Genomic DNA, 24,029 nt, shown 5'->3' with positions numbered 1-24,029 from the left:
AGAGAGTGCAAGCGGGGTAGGGGCAGAGAGAGAGAGAAGGGAGAGAGAACCTCAAGCAGGCTCCAAGCTGTCAGCGCAGAGCCTGAACCCACAGGGCTCAAACCCATGAACTGTGAGATCATGACCTGAGATGAAACCAAGAGTCGGATGCTTAACTGAGCCATTCAGGTGTCCAAATGAGTAGTTAGTGTCTTTTTTCCATATGTCTATCCACTTTATCATGAAATGATGGAAGTTTGAATCAAGACTTGTGGTATCCTTTGGTGCCATTCTTTAAGCTTTTACGGTGAGGGATTGGAGTCATTCTGTTGGGACTACTCAGGCCTGCATTTGTCTCTGACCTAATAAACAATATTCAAATTGTAAGAGTTGTTCAAACTATTATGAGATCCTAGCTAGTCTATTCCAGAACTAAAAGTTTGTATATATTGTTCAGTTAGTGAAATGTTTACAACAGTACAGATGTTACCTATGACATGTAGTTTTCAAAGTGAGTGAAAAAAAAGAATCTTCAAAATTTGTTGAAGACTCCACAGAGCATAAAAAACCTTGAATTTACTTGAATTCAATGTAAATAAAATATAAAAGTATTTACTAATGTCTTGAAGAAACTTGACCATTATTTTGAAGGGATTGCTGCAATTATTACATTAAATATTTTTAATTTAATTTAATTTATTTATTTTAAAAAATGTTTACTTATTTATGTATTTATTTTGAGAAACAGAGAGAGAGAGAGAGAGAGAGAGCAGGGGAAGGGCAAAGCGGGAAGAGAGAAAGAATTCCAAGCAGGCACCACACTGGGAGCTCAGATCCGATGCAAGGCTTGAACTCACAAACCATGAGATCATGACCTGAGCCAAAATCAAGAGTTGGATGCTTAACCAAATGAGCCACCTGGGCACTCAATTTTTTTTATTTTAGAGAGAGAGTGGGAGATACAGCGTGAGCAGGGGACAGGGGCAGAGGGAGAGAGAGAATCCTAAGCAGCCTCCATGTTCAGCATGAAGCCTGACGTGGGGCTTGATCCCATGACCCTGTGATCATGACCTGAGCTGAAATCAAGAGTCAGACACTCAATCGACTGAGTCAACCAGGAGCACTGCAATTATAACATGCTTAAAGAAATTTTTTTAACGTTTATTCATTTTTGAGAGGCAGAGAGAGAGCACCACTGGGGGAGGGGCACAGAGAGAAAGGGAGACACAGGATCCAAAACAGGCTTCAGGCGCTGAGCAGTCAGCCCAGAGCCAGATGCAGGGCTAAACTTCATGGACCACAAGATCATGACCTGAGCTGAAGTCGGATGCTTACCTGACTGAACCACCCAGGTGCCCCTGCGATTATTATATTTTAAAATGAGGTTTGCTCTACTGAACATCATGATGAAAAATGATGTTCTTCCAATAATGAAAATGTCATGGGAATCATCAAACTATTTGCTAGACTTAATCCACTTTTGCGTGGCTACTTGGAAAAATGCTAAAATTAAAAACAACAACAACAACAACAAATATATCTGTGTCCCAGATTATGATGAATTAGTCAAAATATAAGGAAAACATAAAGTCAAGTGTTAAGTAGAGTCCAAATGTTACTCCATTACTGTACATTTTCCACGATTTCAACAAATACTGATCAATTGGCAATATTGTGTATTTAAGTTATTACAGAAAACCATGAGAAAGTTGTGGGTTTTTTCCAATTGCAATAACTTATCTGTACCTTTAAATTTTTTTTAATTTTTTTTTTTTTTTGGACAGAGAGCGAGAGACAGAGTGCAAGCAGGGAGGAGCAGAGAGAGGGACACAGAATCTGAAGCAGGCTCCAGGCTCTGAGCTGTCAGCACAGAGCCCGATGCAGGGTTCAAACTCACAAACCATGAGATCATGACCTTATCTGGAGTTGGACCCTTAACCGACTGAGCCACCCAAGCACCCCTTCTTATCGGTGACTTTATTCAACAATGTGAAATATGGTCTGGGTGATTGTAACTTGCCATGGGACAGTATTTGTGGACATTACTATGAGTTTGTCATATGCCAATGCAGCCATACAAAAAACAAAGACAAAGGGCTGCATGCACTCTTTTTTTAAAAAAGATTTTATTTTTAAGTAATTTTTCACCCAATATGGGGCTCAAACTCACAACCCTGAGACCAAAAGTCACATGCGTGGCTAACTGAGCCAGCCAGGCACGCTTAGGGCTGCGTGCACTTTTTATAAACATTAATAAGTAGGATGTGCTGTCCCCATAGGAGCTCATTACCTTTTTCATCAGATGATATGCTGACCTTCTAGTACCTGAAGTTATCAAACCTTTAAGTATCTTTCCAGTTATATTTTCTCTTTGGGTTAGTCTGGTTTTGTAGAAGGAGTATTTTAGGCACACAGTTGAAAAGCTAAAATGGGATGCTTGGGGCGCCTGGGTGGCTCAGTCAGTTAAGCGGCCGACTTCGGCTCAGGTCGTGATCTTGCGGTCTGTGAGTTCGAACCCCGCGTCGGGCTCTGTGCTGACAGCTCAGAGCCTGGAGCCTGTTTCAGATTCTGTGTCTCCCTCTCTATGACCCTCCCCTGTTCATGCTCTGTCTCTCTCTGTCTCAAAAATAAGTAAACATTAAAAAAAAATTTTTTTAAGTGGGATGCCTGCTTTTGTTTATGACAAGGAAAATCTAGAATGGATGGTGGAGGAGGGAGATGATGAACATCAACTATGACCTGTGACAAGTTGTAGGAGTTAAAGTCTGTGGCATATACCAAGTCATGTGTATTAAGTCCTTTATAGAATTGTAGCTACTCACCAATTTGAAGATACGATGATGGATTGCATTTAATATAGGGCACAGTGATCAGAATGATGCAAAGGGTGGACCATTTTAGATGTTTCTGGTGTGCTAACTTGAATCCTCTCAATCTCACTTCCAATTCCAGCTCCGGCTGTAGTGGACAGTTCAGAGAAGGCCTGAACTCATCTCAGGTGGTTAGCATCTTGCTTTAGTAATGTAAAAGCCGTGTTCTCACAAGAGATTACAGGGGCTATAGGATTGGGGTTTCTTCCCTATAACTTCCCTCTCCTGGTCTCTCTGAAACAGGCTGGTCATGCTCCTTCCCTAGGGCCTTTGCACTTGCTGTTTCCCCTGCAACTTATGCTGTTTCCCTAGATATCCAATGACCTTCTCCCTTACAGCTTTAGATCCTCACTGAAATGTCACTTCATCGGTGCTGTTTCTGACCCCTTATATAAAATTGCTCTTCTTCAAATTGTCAGCACTTGTTCTCCCCTATTCCTGCTTCTCTTTCCTGCATAGAAACTGTGATCTGATATTCTGGATAGTTTATGTTTTTATTGCCTACTAAAATGTTACTTCCACGAAGGTAGAGATTTATGTTTCTTTTTGACTTTTGAATCCCTCAAAAACAGTGCATGACACATGATAGACCTTTAGTAAGTATTTGTGATTAAGTGGATCAAATTGGGAAAGTGAACATGTTGGTTAAAGGTTATGCTCTTTTTCGAGACTTTTGAGACATACTATAAAATTTGCTTCTGGAAATGTTTGCACTCTCCTACTCTCCAAGTGCATATAAAAGCACCTGTACTTTCACATCCCCCTGAACAGGTGGAATCATGCTGTTTAAAATCTGACCTACGCTGAGAGGTAGAAAATACTGTGCTGTTTTAATAGACAATTTTGTATTAGTACTGGGGAACCTGGGTGGCTCAGTTGATTGAGCATCCGACTTTGACTCAAGTCATGATCTCACAGCTTGTGAGTTCCAGCCCGGTGTCGGGCTCCATGCTGACAGCTCAGAGCCTGGAGCCTGCGTCAGATTCTGTGTCTCCCCCTCTCTCTCTGTCCCTCCCCTTCTTGCATGCTCTCTCTCTCTCTCTCTCAGAATAAATAAACATGAAAAAAAATTTATTACTATTGAAAAAGAACATATGTTTATATAATTATTTTTATCACATTGTTATCTCACAGTATATAAGCTTTGTTGAGGCTTTGAAGCTTGAGTTCATATTATAATAAGAAAATGCATCTGGTGCCTGCTGTATGGTAGACATTGTGCTAATTCCTTACAGGTGTTACTAACTAAATTGAATTTACCCTCAGTTCATGCTTATGAGGTAGATATTATTATCTGCAGTTTACAGACTAGTTAATACAGGTTAAAGATATTTTTTATTTTATTTATTTATTTACTTATTTTAAAAATCAGTTAAGATAAGGAAACAAATATGTATTTATACTGTCTTATAATTACATAATTTACTAGTTTTCTTTCTCTTTTTATATGCATGCACTTATTATCTGGGTTCACTTTCAGTCTGAAGAATTTCTTTTACTATTTCTCATGAGATGGGTCTGCTAGCAAAAAATTCTGTTTTGGGGTACCTGGGTGGCTCAGTCAGTTAAGCATCCAACTTCAGCTTAGGTCATGATCTCATATTTTGTGGGTTTGAGCCCTGTATCGGGCTTTCTACTATCAGCTTAGAGCCTGCTTCAGATCCTCTGTCTCCCTCTCTGTCTCTGACCCTCCCCACTCCAAAATAAATAAACATGTAAAAAAAAATTCTCAGTTTTTATATATCTGGAATTCTTTATTTTAATTTTTTATTTGTACATGTGAAACTAATATTATACCATATGTTAACTAACTGGAATTTAAAGATTTTTTTAAATGGCAGTTCACTGGGCCACAAGACTGACAGTTGAGATTTCCTTGAATGATAAGTGAGTGTATTAAAAGGGGAAGGTCAAATTAAGTTCATTCATGGCTCTGTACCTGCAAAAGTGGACTAGAAGACTGGTGATGTATGTCTCTCCCATATCCTCGCTAAATATGACAGTCTGATTAGTTCTTTTATAAATTAAAAGTCTGGTTCTTCTCTACTTTTTCTTATTAGTAAGGAATTTGTTGTCTCAGTTAAGGACAACTTGAACCTATTTTTACTGAACACATGTCAGTTGAAAATGAAAGCAGGAACAGGCTCTTAGTTTCTCAGAAACAGGCCAGATGTTAAGAAAAAGCTCCTTCCTGTGTAGTAAAATGAGTTGTGTACCGTTTTTGTGCATTTTTTTTTTTTTTTATGTCAGACTTGAGAATTTTTCTAGGGACTTTTTCTTTTAAACACTGGGTATGAAGAAGCTGTATTTCCTTGCTTTCCAGTGCACTTGGAGTCGTGGTCTCTAGAATACTTACTCTAAAAGATACACCTCAAATTAATTTGCACGATAGAATTATTACATTAAAAATTTATGTATATATGCTAAATGGTTTCAATTGTTATCCAGAATTACAGGTCTGAAATGTTTTTATATTAGCTGCTTTTCACATGGAGAATTCCATGCAGAACATTTTAGGGTACTCAATAGCAGGAATTCATTTATTCAGTTGGGGTCCCTGAGTCTCATATACAATAGGAGGCAAGACCAGCAAGTTGGAAAAACAACTTGCAGTGTGTGTGTGTAGGGGGGTAGGGGTGGAGAGAGAGAGAGAGAGAGAGAGAGAGCATATGTACTTCCCATTCTTCTCTCACTCCACCCCTTAACAACCACCATTCTACTTTCTGTGCTTATGAGTTTGACTATCTTAGATACCTCATATAAATGAAATAATAAAGTATTTGTCTTTTGTAACTTATTATTTCTCTTAATGCTTTCATAGTTAGTCCTTGGTGTGGCATGTGACAGATTTCATTTTTAAGACTGAGTAACATTCCATTGTATGTGTACACAACATTTTCTTTATCCACTCATCTGTCTATAAGGACATATGGGTTGTTTCTACCTCTTGATTATTGTGAATAATGTTGTAATAAATGTGGGTATTCAAATATCTCCTCAAGATCTTGCTTTCAGTGCTTTTAGATATAGATACTCAGTAGTAAAATTTCTGGACCATATGGTAACTCATTTTTTATTTTTCTGAGGGGCCATCTTACAGTTTTCCATAGCAACTGCATCATTTTTTATTTCCACTCACATTACACAGGAGTTCCAATTTCTCCATATTCTCACTAATATTTGCTATTTTCAATTTTTTTGATAGTGGTCATCCTAATATATGTGAGATAATATCTCATATTTTTTATTTGCATTTCTCTAATGATTAGTGATATTGAACACTTTCTCATATGCTTTTTGGTTATTTGTATATTCTTTTTTTTTTTTTAATTTTTTCAACGTTTATTTATTTTTGGGACAGAGAGAGACAGAGCATGAACGGGCGAGGGGCAGAGAGAGAGGGAGACACAGAATCGGAAACAGGCTCCAGGCTCTGAGCCATCAGCCCAGAGCCCAACGCCGGGCTCGAACTCACCGACCGCGAGATGGTGACCTGGCTGAAGTCGGACGCTTAACCGACTGTGCCACCCAGGCACCCCATGTATATTCTTTGATGAAATGTCTATTCAATTCCTTTGATCGTTTTTTTAGACTGAGTTGTTTTTTGTTGCTGTGAATTATAGAAAGTCTTTACATAATCTGGATATTTGTTCCCTATCAGATATATGATTTTCAGATATTTTCTCCCATTCTATAGGTTGCTTTTTCACTCTGATGGTTGTTTCCTTTAATGCACAAGAGTTTTAAAGTTTGATGTAGTTCTGCTTGTCTGTTTTTGCTTTTGTTTCTGTGCTTTGGTGTCATTTCCAAGAAATCATTGCCAAATCCAACGTCATGAAGGTTTCCCCTATGTTTTCTTGTAAAAGTATTATATTTTATATTTAGTACTCTAATATACTTTGAATTAATTTTTATATGTTTTAAGAATCTGAATTCATTCTTTTATATGTGGATGTTCAGTTTTTCTAACACCATTTATTGAAGATACTGCTCTCTCCCCATTGTGTGGTCTCAATAAGCTTGTTAAAGATCATTTGAGCACATATGTGAGGGTTTATTTCTGAACTGTCTATTTGGCTGTCTTTATGCCAGTACCTGACTGTTTTTATTACTTGTAGCTTTGTAATATGTTTTGAAATCAGGAAGTGTGAGGCTTCCAACTTTATTCTTCTTTTTCAAGACTGATGGGACTATCCAGAGTCCCTTGAAAGTCTATATGAATTTTAGGATGCGTTTTATGTTTCTGCAAAAAAATGTTACTGGGATTTTAATAGGAATTGCATTGAATCTGTAGATTGTGTAGCATAGAATGAACATTTTAACAATATTAAGTCCTGTAATCTGGAAACATGGGATGTCTTTTCATGTATTTGTGTCTTCTTTAATTTCTTTCAGCCAAATTTTATAGCTTTCAGCATATAAGTCTTTTGCCTTCTTGGTTTAATTTTATTAATTTTTAAACTATTTATATTTATATTTAATAATTTATATTACATGTACATACATTTAATATGTCTATTTATATATTTAATATGTATACTTATGCTTCAAAAAGTTATTTAAAAAGATTCAGGAATAAATCTAACAAAGTGTACAAGGAGTATATGCTCTGAAATATAAAATATTACCGAAAGATTTTAAAAGGCTAACAAATTGTGGGACGTGTAATGATGAATTGGAGAGATATTTTTTGAGTGTCATTTATTCACATATTTATCTATAGATTTGTTACAATTCTTAGTTTCATACACGTAAGGAAAATTGATTCATGACAACTATAGCAAAACGATAGTCTTCTCAATAAATGCTGCTAAGTCTGTTACGTAAGTGTGAAAAAAAAAACTTGATTCTTACCTTCTGACATTATAAAAGTTGATTCTATATGGATTGTAAATCCCAATGTAAAGCAATAAAGTGTTTAGAAGAAAGTCAAAGAGATTATTTTGATGTCCGTCAGTTCAGAAAATAGGATAAACGTGGCAGACAAAATAATAAAATGTTTAGAATAAGTCAAAGAGATTATTTTCATGTCCTTTGGTTCAGGAAATAGGATAAATAAATCAATAACTTGCAAACAAATAATTGATAAATTTAACTATATTAATATTAAAAAGTCATGTTCATTCAAAGACACCACTAAGAGAAATAAAAAGCAAACTAAAATACTAACAGAAAAATTTATAGGATATAGGGTATATAAAGCAGTCTCCAAATCAAGAAGGAAAAAAAAAAGGACAGACAACCCATTAAAAATATAAGTAAGAATATTGAATAGGAAGATATGCAAAAGGCAATAGCCATGAAATAAAGAAAAGATTTAAAGAAAAAATTAAACCTGAAATGATAACTATTTACTTACCAGAATGACAAAATTTTATAACTCTAGCATTACTAACTATGATGAGAACACAGAATACTGGGAATTTTACACATTACTTATGACTGTATTAATTTGGACAATCACACTGAAAAACTGATTTTGTCTACCATAAAATGAGCACATACTTTATGACCAAATAATTTCACTTCTGGTTATATGCAGAAATATTGTTACTGAATCTAACAATTTGTATGAATTTAAAAATATATTGTTGAGCAAAAGAAGCCAAAATGAGGTGAATCATCTATATAATTCAATTTATATAAAGACAAAAATGAGACAATAGCAATCTATGTTGTTAGAATTTAGATAAAAGTTTCTGTGTTAGTAATCTGTTATTGCATAACAAAGTTCTCCCAAATTTAGCAGCTTGCAATAACAATATTTATAATCTCAAAGCTTCTGTAGGTCACAGTAATCTGGCTATGGTTTAGCTGCATCCTCTGCTTCAGTGTCTCCTACAGTCTGTAATTACAGTGTTGACTGGGGATGGGAGTCATCTCAAGGCACAACTGGAAAAGGATCCACTTCGCAAGATCATTGATGTGGTTTTTGGCAGGGTTCATTTCATTATGAGTTGCTAGACTAAAGGCCTCAACTCCTTGAAGGTTGTTGTCTGAAAGGCCATCTTTAATTCATTACCACTGGGCCTCTCTACCATGGTAACTTGCTTCATCCATGGGAGTAGGCCAAGAAAGAGAAAATGAGAGAGGTGGGAGGAGGGAGAGAGAATAAAAAGAGAATGGGGCAGAGAGAAAGAGAGAGGTAACAAGAGAAAGTGCTATCAAGATGGAAATCAATCGTTTGTTACTTAGTCATGGAAGTTACATCTCATGTTTAGGATAATCTATTCATTAGAAGCAATTCACCAGGTTCAGCTTGCACTCAAGGCAGAGGCATTGCACAAGAGTGTGAATAATATGAGGCAGGAACATTGAAAGCCAGGGTCAGAAATTGCTTTCTATAGTTTCTTTTTTTTTTTTTTTTTTATTTTTTTTTCAACGTTTTTTTATTTATTTTTGGGACAGAGAGAGACAGAGCATGAACGGGCGAGGGGCAGAGAGAGAGGGAGACACAGAATCGGAAACAGGCTCCAGGCTCTGAGCCATCAGCCCAGAGCCTGACGCGGGGCTCGAACTCACGGACTGCGAGATCGTGACCTGGCTGAAGTCGGACGCTTAACCGACTGCGCCACCCAGGTGCCCCTCTATAGTTTCTTTGTGGGAAAAGGGAGGGATGGAAATTTGGAAAGTGCTATGACTAAGCTTCTGGGTGTATTTGTAAAATCCTAGTCTTTGACTTACATAATAGTACAAAGATATGTCTACTTTTTGAAAATTATCCATAATATTATAATTTGGTTATTATTCTTTATGTATGTGAAATTTTGATTAATTTTTTTAAACAACGAAAAACCTAGGACTGGATTAGATCTAGGAGAGTAAGACTGAACATAGTTGGCAAGTTCAGAGCTTAGTATGGTATCCTGGGTGAGTGGTGATATGGACATGTATCAGTGGATCAGAAATAGTGATTTTGTCTGACTCTAGATGTGTGTCATATTTAGAGTTCACAGGAGTTCCTGTTGGGCTGAATTCGAGGCCTGACAGAAAAATAGGAATCAAGGATGGATTAAAGTAGTCATTCATAATTCACCGAGCTGGGGAAGACTGGAAGGATTACATTTAGGACCACAGAAAACAACCCAAAGTTTTAGTCTGGATATGTTAGGCTTACAATAATTACAGGACAAGATAAGGAGATGCCAAATAGGGAATTGAGTTTATGCACTTGAAACACATACGTAAAATTAGAGCTGGAAATATAAATTCATGGATTATTTTTATTGATTTACTCCAGCCATGGAAATGGAGGACCAGATTAAAGAAAAGGAAGGTTTCAAACAGAAGAGCCACGCTATTTGGCGATTGAGAAGTAGAGTGAATCCAGAAAGAAAACTTAATAAGACAGTCTGGTGAAATAGAGAAAAACAGAGTATATAATAGAAAAGAAGCCATAAAATTAATCATTTGATGAAGCAACATAGAGGAAGTCTTGAGAGGAGCGGAGAGGAGCTTTGTTCTTACTGTTTGTTGTTTTGTGTTCTTTGGGTGGGGAGGATTAAGGGACTTAAGAAAGAGAATGGAGGCACTTGGGTGACTCAGTCAGTTAAGCAACTGATTTCGACTCAGGTCGTGATCCTGCAGTTCATGGGTTTGAGCCCTGCCTCAGGCTCTGTGCTGACAGCTCAGAGCCTGGAACTTGCTTCAGATTCTGTGTCTCCCTCTCTCTCTGCCCTTCCCCCACTCACACTCTGTCTGTCTCTCTCAAAAATAAATAAACATTAAAATTTGAAAAAAAGAAAGAAAGAGAATGAATGATTTGGAAGTCAAAATGAGGAGTAAGAAGAGCATCTAATCTACTTCAGTTCCAGCTCTTGTCAAATTAGGAAATGTGGAGAAAAAAACACGAGAGAGCTGCTGGCACATTGAGTATGCAAACCTATACAGCTACTCATCAGCTTCACAAATTCTCTATGCAGTATTTCACTATCTTCTTAGTGGCTTTATAAATACCCAATTCATAATGATTTGTGAAAATTAAAGGAGATAATCTGTATAAAAGTCTTTTCACATCATTATGGTCATTATTAGCATTTAAAAATTCGTACCTCGAGGGGCGCCTGGGTGGCTCAGTCGGTTAAGCATCCGACTTCAGTTCAGGTCATGATCTCACACTCCATGAGTTTGAGCCCCGCGTCAGGCTCTGTGTTGACAGTTCAGAGCCTGGAGCCTGCTTCAGATTCTGTGTCTCTCTCTCTCTCTCTCTCTGCCCCTCCCCTGCTCATGCTCTGTGTCTCTCTGTCTCAAAAATAAATAAAAACATTAAGAAAAATTAAAAAAATAAATAAATAAAAATTAGTACCTCTTTTGGGGCACCTGGGCGGTTCAGTTGGTTGAGCCTCTGACTTCAGCTCAGGTCATGACCCCATGGTTTGTGGGTTCAAGCCCTGCATCAGGCTATCAGAGTGGAGCCTGCTTCAGATCCTCTGTCCCCCTCTCTCCATCTCCTCTGCTGTTATTTTAATCAGCAATTAAATAACAAAGACATTTTTTCTCAACTTGATATTTAAATATATGCTCCTTCTGGTTAAGTTTTCAGGATACAAAATTTATAATAATGTATAAATTTATGTGTTATTATTACTTCTTTGCTTAATTTCTCTCTTCATAATTCATACCCTCTTGTAAAATGTCTAATGAGGATTAAAATACATAGAATGATCTTACTGTGGAGCTTCACTTCTCTGTGAAATAAAAATGAGTTACATAAATATTACTAGACCCATGGCTTTATAGGCACCATATTCTAATCAAATGACTTATCTGGCTTTGTCCGATGTTCATACTGTGTGATCAGTGTAGGGACACGGATGGTGAACACTTTAAATGTTGCAATCATCCTATTGGAATTTTATCCTAATACAATGTTGGGTGATCAGTCTGGCTGGATTCAGTCAGGAAAACAGAGCCACCACCAAGCCTTACAGAGAGAATATGTTTTATGTAGGAATTATGTGAATGAGGACTAACTTTAAGGACAAAGGGGTGCTGGGGTCTGAAAGTCTGGAAAGAGGAGAATTGGGGGAGGATAAAGTTATAATTACTAATCACTCAAGCCTGAAGCATTGGTGAGGGTAAAAAGCTGTAGTTTGTGGAGAAGTCTGAATAGCTGAGCCTCTGGTGTCAAGGTGATCCTGGACAGGTCTGCCGAAACATCCTATCTGACCACCACTGTGTATGAGGCCACAACTGCTGAGAATATCTGCATTGTCTTCATTTGCATCTTCCAAATATCCTTTGATACTTTCATCTAGAATATATAAAGACTAGACAGTATTCCAAAGAAGATGTATAAATGCTAATGCACACAAAAATATGCTCAAAATCATTACTCAAGGGGGAAATGTAAATCAAAATCACCATGAGACACCATTTCACACCCACAAAGATTGGTGTGAACAAAATGACAGCTAATAAAAAGTGCCGTCAAGGATGGAGAAATCAGAACCCTCCTACACTGCTGGTGGGGATGTAAAATGGTACAGCCACTTTGGAAAACAGTTTGGTGGTTTCTCAAAAGTTTAAACATAAGAGTTACCATATGACCCAGCAATTCTACCCCCAAGTATATACCCTTAAGAAATGAAGCCAGTCACAAGACCTTTTAAATTCTATTAATATGAAATGTCCAAAGAAGGTAAATCCATAGAGACTGAAAGCGGATTAATTTGTTACCTAGGGTCTGGGGATTGAGCAGAAATACTGCTAATGGATACTGGGTTTCTTTTTTGAGTGATGAAATTTCTATAACTATAGTGATGGTTGCAACAACTCTATGCATATGCTAAAAACCATTGAGTTGTACCTTGTGAGTTTGTGAATTATGTTTATGTGATTTATATTCCAATAAAGTTGTTATATTTTTAAAAAGAAGGTTATGGGGTTGCCTGGCTGGCTCAGTCAGTAGAACATGTAACTCTTGATCTTGGGGTTGTGAGTTTGAGCCCCATTCTGGGTGGAGAGATTACTTTTTAAAAAACTCAAAAGAAAAAAGGTCATATAGCCTGCAATCATGTATACTGCTACCTCTTTGCACTTCAGCTCCTCTTGGTTCCATTTTCCTGTGTCATATAATATTACATTGGCTATGGAATTTTTGGGTATTGCTTAGGACAGTTGAGGTTAAGATACATTTAGTTTAGGTCTAGTGGGATATGTATATATTTTGGCTTACAATTACTCTCATAAATAGTTAATTCTTTTCTACCTGTCACAGTGTAGTAATAACGGCTTGCGGGAATTTTCCTACTGCTCATTATGCATCATGATGTAAAGGTGTCAGTACAGAGGCCACATATGAGATCACATCTTAAGGGCTCCAGCACCAGTGTATGTGAGTAGTGGATACAAAACATGATTTGTAGTGAAAAGCACCAAAGCCATTCTCTGCAAACGTTTTCCAATCATGAGTTACATAGCTTTTTAAGTGAGGAATTCAGTTCTTCAGTTCCTATGGCATTTGTCTTTCTCTGACTGGCTTATCATTTTGCTTAGCATTATACTCTACCTCCATTCATGTTGTTGCAAATGACAAGATGCCATTATTTTTTATGGCTGAATAATATTGCATTGTATGTCTATACCACCTCTTCTTTATCCTTTCATCTCTAGATGGACACATGGGCTCCTTCAGTTTGGCTATTGTAAATAAGGCGGCAGGAAACATAGGGGTACATATATCCTTTTGAGTTAGTGTTTTTGTATTCTTTGGGTAAATACCTAGCAGTGCGATTACTGGACCATATGGTAGTTCTATTTTTAATTTTTTGAGGAATCTCCATACTGTCTTCCACAGTGGCTGCACCAGTTTGCATTCCCGCCAACAGTGCAAGAGGGTTTCTTTTTCTCCACATCTTTGCAAGCACTTGCTGTTTCTTGAATTTTTGACTTTAGCCCTTCTGACAGCTGTGAGGTGATATTGCATTGTGATTTTGATTTGCATTTCTCTGATAGTGAGTGATGTTGAGCATCTTTTCATGTGTCTGATTGCCATCTGTAGGTCTTTTTTTTTTTTTTTTAATGTCTGCTTATGTCTTCTGCCCACTTTTTAATTGGATTATTTGTTTCTTTGGGTGTTGAGTTGTATCAGTTATTTATGTATTTTGGATACTAACCCTTTATCAGATATGTCTTTTGCAAATATCTTCTCCCATCAGTAGGTTGTCATAGTTTTCTTGGTTGTTTTCTTTGCTGTGCGGAAGCTTCTTATTTTGATAAAGTCCCAATAGTTTATTTTTGCATTTTTTCCCTTGCCTCAGGACTCATTATCTAGAAATATGTTACAGCTGGTGTTAGAGAAATTACTGTCTGTGCTCTCTTCTAGGATTTTTATGGTTTCAGGTCTCACATTTAGGTCTTAATTCATTTTGAATTTATTTTTGTGTAAATTTAAAAAAGTGGTCCAGCTTCATTCTTTTGCATGTAGCTTTCCAATTTTCCCAACACTATTTGTTGAAGAGACTTTTTCCTATTGCATATTCTTGCCTCCTTTGTCCAAGATGAATTGACCATATAATGGTGGTTTATTTCTGGACTCTATTCTGTTCCATTGATCTGTGTGTCTATTTTTGTGCCAGTACTATACTGTTTTGATTACTACAGCTCTGCGAAATAACCTGAAATCTGGAACCGTGATACCTCCAGCTTTGTTTTTCTTTTTTTTTTCAAGATTGTTTTGGCTATTTGGGGTCTTTTGTGGTTCCATACAAATTAGGAATTGTTTGTTCTAGTTCTGTGAGAAATGTTATTGGTATCTTGATAGGGATTGAATTGAATGTGTAGACTTGCTTTGGGTAGTATAGACATTTTAACAATATATGTTCTTCCAATCCATGAGCGTGGAATGTATTTCCATTTCCATTTGTTTGTGTTGTCTTCAATTTCTTTCATCAATGTTTTATAGTTTTCAGAATATAGGTCCTTCACTTCTTTGGTTAAATTTATTCCAAGGTATTTTATTACTTTTGATCCAACTGTAAAATGGGATTTTTGAGACTGCAATTATTCAAAGGCCAAGTTCTTCCTCGGGTCAGTTCTCAGTGTAGGTTATAGTTATCATTAGCATGATATACCAAATGTTAAATGCCATTAGAATCACTATGTTATTTGTATATACAGTCCAGGGGCACATGTTTCAATGATTCCATTATCCTCTCAATTCATTCATAGCTTGTAAGTATCTTTACCAACAACCTGAAGCCAGCATATGTTGACTTCCAACCCCCTGCTCTTGTCTTCTATTTTAGTGTCCATCTTTAATGATGTTAAAGAAACATGTATGATATCCTTGTTTTTAGTCAGAGACATTACTATTCATTTGATATAAACAAGGCTGCATTCAGACTTGCTACTTTATAGGTTTCCTGATTAGCTAAAATATGGATTGGTTACTATTAATAGCATGCTTATATCATTAACTGTAACTAGTGCTGGTTAAGGCCAGTCCCCCATGTAGTAGATTTGATTATTCAACATGCATTCACTCTTCCCACTGCACTATTTATGATGAGCTTTACCATGGGACTTTCTTTGCAAATTAAAAATGGGCAGAAGAGACAGTGTGTCATTCCTGGGCAGAGTTTTTAAAAGATATTATAAATTCACACCAGCCCTGTTGTGCACCATTTGCACTCCACAATGGGGACAGCAGACTCCCAGAAAGAACTGCCCCTTCAAGTCACAAGTAAAAAGGATACAAGAAATAGTATTGAACCTAACCCTGGAGGATAACTTATACAGCTAATTTGAGTTACCTGAACAAGAAATATTTAATTTATTTATTCTTATTTCTGAGAGAGAGAGAGAGAGAGAGAGAGAGAGAGAGAGAGAATCCAAAGCAGGCTCCAGGCTCCCAGCTGTCAGCAGAGAACCCGATGTGGGGCTCAAACCCATGAACTGTGAGATCATGACCTGAGCTGAAGTCAGATGCTTAACTGACTCAGCCACCCAGGCGCCCCCACAATAATGCTGTTCTAGTTGATCATTACTTGTGCCATGATTTGGCATAGGGGTTATAATGTGACTGCCGTTACTTTTTTCTTTTCTTTTCTGGGGATACAGAGAGGAATAAGGTATGGTTTCCGCCTTCAAAGTGCCTTAAGAACAATAACAACAAGAGTTAGCTTTATTTGTTAGTAACAGAAAAACCTGAGTAGATTGTTGCATAAAGATGATAGAAGTTGCTTTTTTTGTGTGTTTACTTGTTTTCATTTTTAATTCTCACAATAAAAGTCTGTAAAGTCTGAAAGTAATTAATCCAGAATTGGAATTGAGGCTCTGCTCAACAAAGTCAACAGGGGCACAATACTCTTCTTGGAACATGACTAGGGATGATATGATATTATAGTCATCCACTCAATGAACCTGAGGAAGAGAGCAAAATCAAAAGTAAAGGTAATTTTTGGTGTTCTTTACTACTTAGGACAAATATACCTATGTCAGTGGACTAAAGTGAAGAACGTGTGTAAGAGAAGAGTTTGGAAGGTCCACCTTTTCCTCAGGAATCCAAAGACATTTGCTTTCTTATTCATCGCCACCTCCCTGGAAGGGTTGAACATTTCTTCAAATTACTCTGAACGTTGACTTTAGGGTCCTTGGCACATGTGATAAGTCATGAACTTTATTTCAACAGTGTGTCCCTTAGGATGTATTTCTTGGGTAGCACCATAGTGGGAAAGAAGTTTTCAATTTTTTTCTCTTTTTTTAAAATTGTGGTAAGAAACATAAAATTAACCATTTCAAGTATATGGTTCAGTAATATTATGTATATTCACATTATTGTGCAACCATTTGTCCTTTTCTTTCGAGAGAAAGAGAGAGAGAGAGAGAGAGAGAGATTCCCAAGCAGGCTCTGTGCTGCCAGCACAGAGCCCAAAGTGGGGCTCAATCCCACAAACTGTGAGATTATGACCTGAGCTGAAATCAAGAGTCCAATGTTTAATCAACTGAGTCACCCAGGCGCCCACCCACCATTTGTCCTTTTTAAAAAAGTACTTATTTTGATGAGTAATCAATTTTTTTAACATAATAATTAGAAAATACAGGTAAACAAAGAAAACCAACAAATCCTTTAAAAATTTTACATGTCTGGGACACCTGGGTGGTTCGGTCATTTAAGCGTCCAACTTCAGTTCAGGTCATGATCTCATGGTTCGTGAGTTCAAGCCCCACATCAGGCTCTGTGTTGACAGTTCAGAGCCTGGAGCTTGCTTTGGATTCTGTGTCTCCCTCTCTCTCTGCCCCTCCTGTGCTCATGCTCTGTCTCTCTCTAACAAATAAACATAAGAAAATTAAAAAATTGTTTTACACGTCTGTTGATTAGGAGAAATTTCTACAAAATGACTTTAAGCCATTAAACAACTTTCTCTCTTCTCTGCCCCTGTGCCTGTGTCTGTCTCCAGACTGGTAGGTCATATTCATATCTTGACATGACCTTTGGCATTTCTAGGGTCCAGATTGTGGACACTCAAATCAGGGCAGTTAGACAGAGTTTCTCTTTGGAGGTGACTTGTAAGCTGAGAACAGATGGAAAGAGTTGAGTTTGTGGAAGGTGGACACTGGAGATTATTCTAAGCAGAGTATACACAATACCAAATTCTGGTCGTAAATGTGGGTTTACTAATTAAATTCTCTTTGAGGGAAGGCACTATAAGATAGAAGGATGTGCAGTTGGGTATTGGATAGGAAGTTCTCTGCTCTCTGGATTGTAGTGATTGTGAAAATTGAGCAAATCTGCCTCTAAATTTGGCCTTCTAACCTGGGAAAGTCAGAAACATACTGCTGAATCTACTTCATGTTTTAAATATCACTAGAATTGACATAGGCAGAGCTCCTCAGGAATTGATGCTGTACCTATCATCTGAGCATGTAACAAACAGCATTATAGCTAGAAGTGACTGTGGCTAGAAATCTGATATAATAAATATATAACCTTTTCTTAAATGGTCCCTTTATATTCCTCCCCAAATGGATAGTTCTTTGTGCTCTTAGTATTTCAGTAAAAAGTTTCTTTTTTCTCTCTATGCCTTTCTTTAGTTTTCTACAGGAAATTTAAAATACATATTATTTTTGATTGTCTTAGGTATTAACCTGGATCATACCTATGCTACTTTAAAAAGAGACCTCAAAGTTCTCTTTAAAAGAGAAGACAAAGTCCTATAGCTTAAAAATTCGGAGGATTATTTCATGGTACAGTACAAATTTTTCCAAGTTTGTGGATCAGCTTTTCATCACACATATCTGAATACTTCCCTACCTTGATTACCATGCATTCAAGAAGAAAATATTATATAAATGAGCCCAGATAGTTTCTGTGTATTGGCCCCTAAGTTGTTTATTTCTTTACTGCAGGCTGAGATCTGTTAGCTGAAAAGCTGACTGGCACCAAATTCAAGTTTTACACATGTAATTGTTTTAATTTAGCCCCCTCCCCCAAGTAGATTTTTAGCCATCTAAAACCTGCTTGCTTTATACACCCTATGAAATTTTGCCCAACATTTGCTGGCAATAGATAAACCCTGGGTCATAAAGACACCAAACCACTGCTGGCCTTCAGAGTTTTCTGACATAGAGACCTCATCACTGTGCTGTTGAACACCTGCTAAGTGACATCTCTATCACCTACACACAGAAACTTCCTGTTTGATTCTCCTCTCCTCCAGTTTTCTGGTGCTCCTCCTCTGCTGAGTAGTGATTCCTATGCCTTACTCTCTAGGCAGATTTCTTCTGTGAGGGAATTTTCTTGCTGTAAACCTGTCAAGGCATTGCCCTTACGGAGATGATAGATAGATAGATAGATAGATAGGTGATACAGATGATGCAAGGGGAGGGCATTTAACCCAAGTTGGGTTAATCACAGATCACCCAGCTTTCTTAGAAGAACAGAGACTGATTCAGGAGGAGAAATAAACATATGACCCAAATCAGAGTTATCAGAATTCATCCTCTGATCAGAGAGCCTTCTTTTTTGTCCTCTTTAATCATGAGGATGCAAGCATGTGAATCTTGAAATGAAACAGAAGAAGAAAAAAAAATAAATCAAGAGACTTTCTTCCAGCTCCCATGATGTGTCATTGCAATGGAATGTAATGTTTTTAAGTACAACATTCAATAAGTCTTATTACAGAAGAGTCCATTGGTAAGAGAAGAGTTACAATCAAAATGTCTTCCTAGACTGATAGCACAAACTCCACAACTAAAGGGAGAGAAGAGGCCACATTGAAGAATGTAGGAAGTGTGGAGACGTGGTTTAGGGGAGAAATGGATTGCAGGTGCTGCAGAAGGGAAGGATCTGTGATTATGGAGAAGGGCAAGAAAGAGACAGGAGCACACAGGGGAACTCACAATTTCCCCAAAGCCATTGGCCTGGAAAATGAAAAGGGCTGAAATATGTGAGTTCTTGTAACCAGTGGGGATTAAAGTCTACAGTTTTAAAGGTCAGAGAGCATGGCTGGGATGGAGCCCAGAGGGCATTGTGCTGCTCCTAGAGAAAAGACAGGCAAACAACCCAGGGGCAGACAGCATGGAAGTGGCTATTTGGGGAATGCCTTGGGCTCACAGTGGTGAGACTGTTCACTCTTCTCTGAGTATGTCCCTGAAAGGCAGAGTTTGCAGAGATGTGTCTTTAGGAACAAAGGAACTGACTGGTATCATTTACCTCCCCCTTCTCTCAGCATAAACACAGAAGCAGTGCACTGACACTGGCTGCCTAACTTGCTTACACCAAGCCCCACTCCCATATAGTATGGTAGGATGGCCCTTCTCAGTCAAGCTTGCTTCAGTTCCCAGTGTGGTCAGGCCCCTCCCCCAGAAGGCCAGCACAAACCCCTGTCCACACCATGTCTCCCAACCAGAGAGTTCTGCAGGGCATCAGTTCTGGTGGAGTTGGTGTTAGGTCTCATTTTCATAAGCAGACCAGAGCACATCTAGTAAAAATTGGAACATTCAGGCAGGGACCAAACACTGCTCACAGCAGGCAGGGAGAACTTCTGCATGTGACTGGCCTAATCAATACAGCAGCCAAAACACAACAGCACAGTGCATGTAGCACACACCAGAGATACACCCAGGTCCTGGGCACTACTTGATCTCTTAACTGACATTTCTAACAGAGAAGAAGGCAGAGACTTAGACAAAATCCCAAGATGAAGGGATTTGTCCCAAATGAAAGAACAAGATAATGCCATGGCCAGATATCTAAGAAAAATAGAGATAAGTAACATACCTGAGGGAGAATTTAAAGTAACAATCATAAGGATACTCACTGGGTTTGAGAAAAGAATAGAAGACATCCATGAGACCTTTACCACAAAGAAAAAAGAATTTAAAAGAATCAATCAAAGATAAAGAGTGCAATAACGGAGACTGGAAACAGGCTTGATGCAATGAACGGCAGGCTGAAAGAAGCAGAGGAACAAATCAGTGGCCTAGAAGACAAAATAATAGAAAATAATGAAGCTGAACAAAAAAGAGAAAAAAGAATTATGCAATACAAGAATGGACTTGGGGAACTCAGTGACTCCATCAAAAGTAATAACATTCATATTATAGAGTCCTAGAAGAAGAGAGAAAAAAGAGGGAAGAAAATTTATTTCAAGAAATTATAGCAGAAAGTTTCCCTGATCCGAGGAAGAAAAGAGATATCCAGATCCAGGAGGCACAGAGAACTCCCATCCAAATCAACAAATGCAGGGGTGCCTGGGTGGCTCAGTTGCTTAAGCGTCTGACTTTGGCTCAGGTCATGATCTCACTGCCCATGAGTTCAAGCCCCACATCAGGCTCTGTGCTGACAGCTGACAACTTGCAGCTCAGAGCCTGGAGCCTGCTTCAGATTCTGTCTGTCTCTCTGCCCCTCCCCCACTAGTGCTCTGTCTCTCTCTGTCCCTCAAATATGAATAAACATCAAAAAAATTAAAAAATCAACAAAAGCAGGCCAACAGCAAGACACATTATAATTCAATTTGCAAAATATAGTGATAAAGAAAAAAATCTTAAAAGGAGCAAGACAAAAGAAGTCCTGAACTTATAAGGGAAAACCCATAAGGCTAGCAGGAGATTTCTCAACAGAAACTTGGCAAGCCAGAAGGGAATGGCATGATATATTCAAAGTGCTAACTGGGAAAAATCTGTAGCCAAGAGTACTCTATCCAGTAAGGCTATCATTCAGATAGAAGGAGAGATAAAGAGTTTCCCAGACAAACAAAAACTAAAAGAGTTCGTGACCATTAAACCAGCCCTGTAAGAAATATTAAAGGGGATTCTTTGTATGCAAAGGAGAGACCAAAAGTGTCAAAGATAAGAAATGATCAGAGAAAATCTCCAGAAACAATGACAAAACAAGTAATTAAATGACAATACATATCTATCAATAATTACTTTGAGTTAAATGGACTAAATGTTCCAATCAAAAGACATAGGGTGTTTGAATGGATAAAAAAAACAATACCCATCTATGTGTTGCTTACCAGAGACTTATTTTAGACTTAAAGACACCTGCAGGTCAGAAGTGAGGGGGTGGAGAAACATTTATCACACAAATGGATGTCGAAAGAAAGCCACAGTAGCAATACTTATATAAAACAAACTAGACTTTAAAACAAAGTTGGTAACAGGAGACAAAGGTCATTATATAATCATAGAGGGGACAATACAACAAGAAGATATAACAATTGTAAATATTCATGCATCCAACATGAAAGAACCCAAGATATATAAAGCAACTAATAACAAACATAAATGAACTAATTGATAATAACACAATAATAATAGGGGACCCCACTTACATCAATGGACAGAGCATCTAAGCAGAAAATCCACAAGGAAACAATGGCTTTGAATGACATACTAGAACAGACTGATTTAACAGATATATACAAAACATTCCATCCTAAAACAGCAGCATACACATTCTTTCTAATGGAACATTCTCTAGAATAGATCACATATTAGGTCAAAAAACAGGCCTCAACAATACAAAAAGATTAAAATCATACCATGTACCTTTTGTGACCACAATGCTATGAAACTAGATGCCAACCACAAGAAGAAATACAGAAAGACCACAAATACATGAAGGTTAAACAATATGCTACTAAAGAATGAATGCATCAACCAGGAAATCAAAAAAGAAATAAAAAAAAAAAATACATGGAAACAAATGAAAATGAAAACACAATGGTCCAAAACCTTTGGGATGCAGCAAAAGAGGTCATAAGAAGGAAGTATATAGCAATACAGGCCAACTTCAAGAAGCAAGAAAAATCTAAAACAATCTAACCTTATGCTTAATGGAGCTAGAAAAAGAACAACAAATAAAGCCTAAAGTCAGCATAAGGAAGGAAATAATAAAGATTAGAGCAGAAATAAATGACAGAGACACTAAAAAACAAAACAAAACAAAACAAAAACCCAATAGAACAGATCAATGAAACCAGGAGCTGGATCTTTGAAACAATTATTAAAATTGATAATTCCCTAGTTAGACTTACCAAGACAGGGAGAGAGAACCCAAATAAATTCACAAATGTGAGAGGGGAGATAACAACCTATACCACAGAAATATACACAATTACAACAGAATATTATGAAAAACTATATGCCAATAAATTGGACAACCTGGAAGAAATTATTAAATTCCTAGAAACATACAAGCCACCAAAACTGAAACAGGAAGAAATAGAAACTTTGAACAGACTGATAATAGGAAAGAAACTGAATCAGTAATCAAAAAATTCCCAACAAACAAAAGCCCAGGACCAAATGGCTTCATAGGTGAATTCTACCAAACATTTAAAGAAGAGTTAAAGGGCGCCTGGGTGGCTCAGTCGGTTAAGCTTCCGACTTCGGCTCAGGTCATGATCTCGCGGTCCGTGGGTTCAAGCCCCGCGTCGGGCTCTGCGCTGACAGCTCAGAGCCTGAAGTCTGTTTCGGATTCTGTGCCTCCCTTTCTCTGACCCTTCCCTGTTCATGCTCTGTCTCTCCCTGTCTCAAAAATAAATAAAACGTTAAAAAAAAATAAAGAAGAGTTAATACGTATTCTTTTCAAACTACTCCAGAAAATTGAAAAGGAAAACTTCCAAACTCATTTTATGAGGTCAGGATTACCTTCATTCCAAAAGCAGACAAAGCCTCTGCTAAAAAAGAAAATTACAGGCCAATATTCCTGATTAACATGGATGCAAAAATTCTCAATAAAATACTAGCAAACAGAATCCAACAATACATTTAAACAATCATTCACCACAATCAAGTGGGGTTTATTCCTGGGTTGCAAGGGTGGTTCAATATTTGCAAATCAATCAACATGATGCACCACATTAATAAAAGAAGAGATAAGAGCCACTAGATAATTTCAGTAGATGCAGAAAAAGCATTTGACAAAGTTCAACATACATTCATGATAAAAACTCTAACAAAGTAGGTTTAGAGGGAACATACCTCAATGTAATAAAGGCTATATACGAAAAACAGCTAATATCAGACGTCAACATAATAAAGGCCATATATGAAAAACAGTGAGTATCATCCTTAATGGCCAAAAACTGAGAGCTTTTCCTCTACAGTCAGGGACAAGACAGGGATGTCCACTCTCACCACTGTTATTTAACCTAGTACTGGAAGACCAGCCTCAGCAATTAGACAATAAAAAGAAATAAAAGGCACCCAAAATCAGCAAGAAAGAAGTAAGATTTCACTATTTGCAGATGACATGATACTCTATATAGAAAACCTGAAATACTCCATCAAAAATCTGCTAAAACTGACGCCCAAATTCAGGAAAGTAGCAGGATAGAAAATCAATGTACACAAACCTGTTGCATTTCTATACACCAATAATGAAGCAGCAAAAAGAGAAATTAAGGAATCGATCCCATTTACAACTACACTGAAAACAATAAGATACCTAGGAATAAACCTAACCAAAGAGGTGAAAGACCTGTACTGTGAAAACTAAAAAAACACTGATGAAAGAAACTGAAGATGACATGACAATATGAAAAGACAGTCCATGCTCACAGATTGGAAGAGCACAAATTGTTAAAATGTCTATGCTACCCAAAGCAATTTATACATTTTATAAAGTCCCTACTGAAATACCAACAGCATTTTTCACTGAACTAGAACAAAGAATCCTAAAATTTGTATGGAACCACAAAAGACTCAGAATACCAAAGCAACCTT

This window comes from Prionailurus viverrinus, chromosome C1 (assembly GCF_022837055.1).
Source record: "Prionailurus viverrinus isolate Anna chromosome C1, UM_Priviv_1.0, whole genome shotgun sequence".
In the NCBI taxonomy this organism is placed as follows: Eukaryota; Metazoa; Chordata; class Mammalia; order Carnivora; family Felidae; genus Prionailurus; species Prionailurus viverrinus.
Note: the sequence above shows the minus strand (reverse complement) of the source record.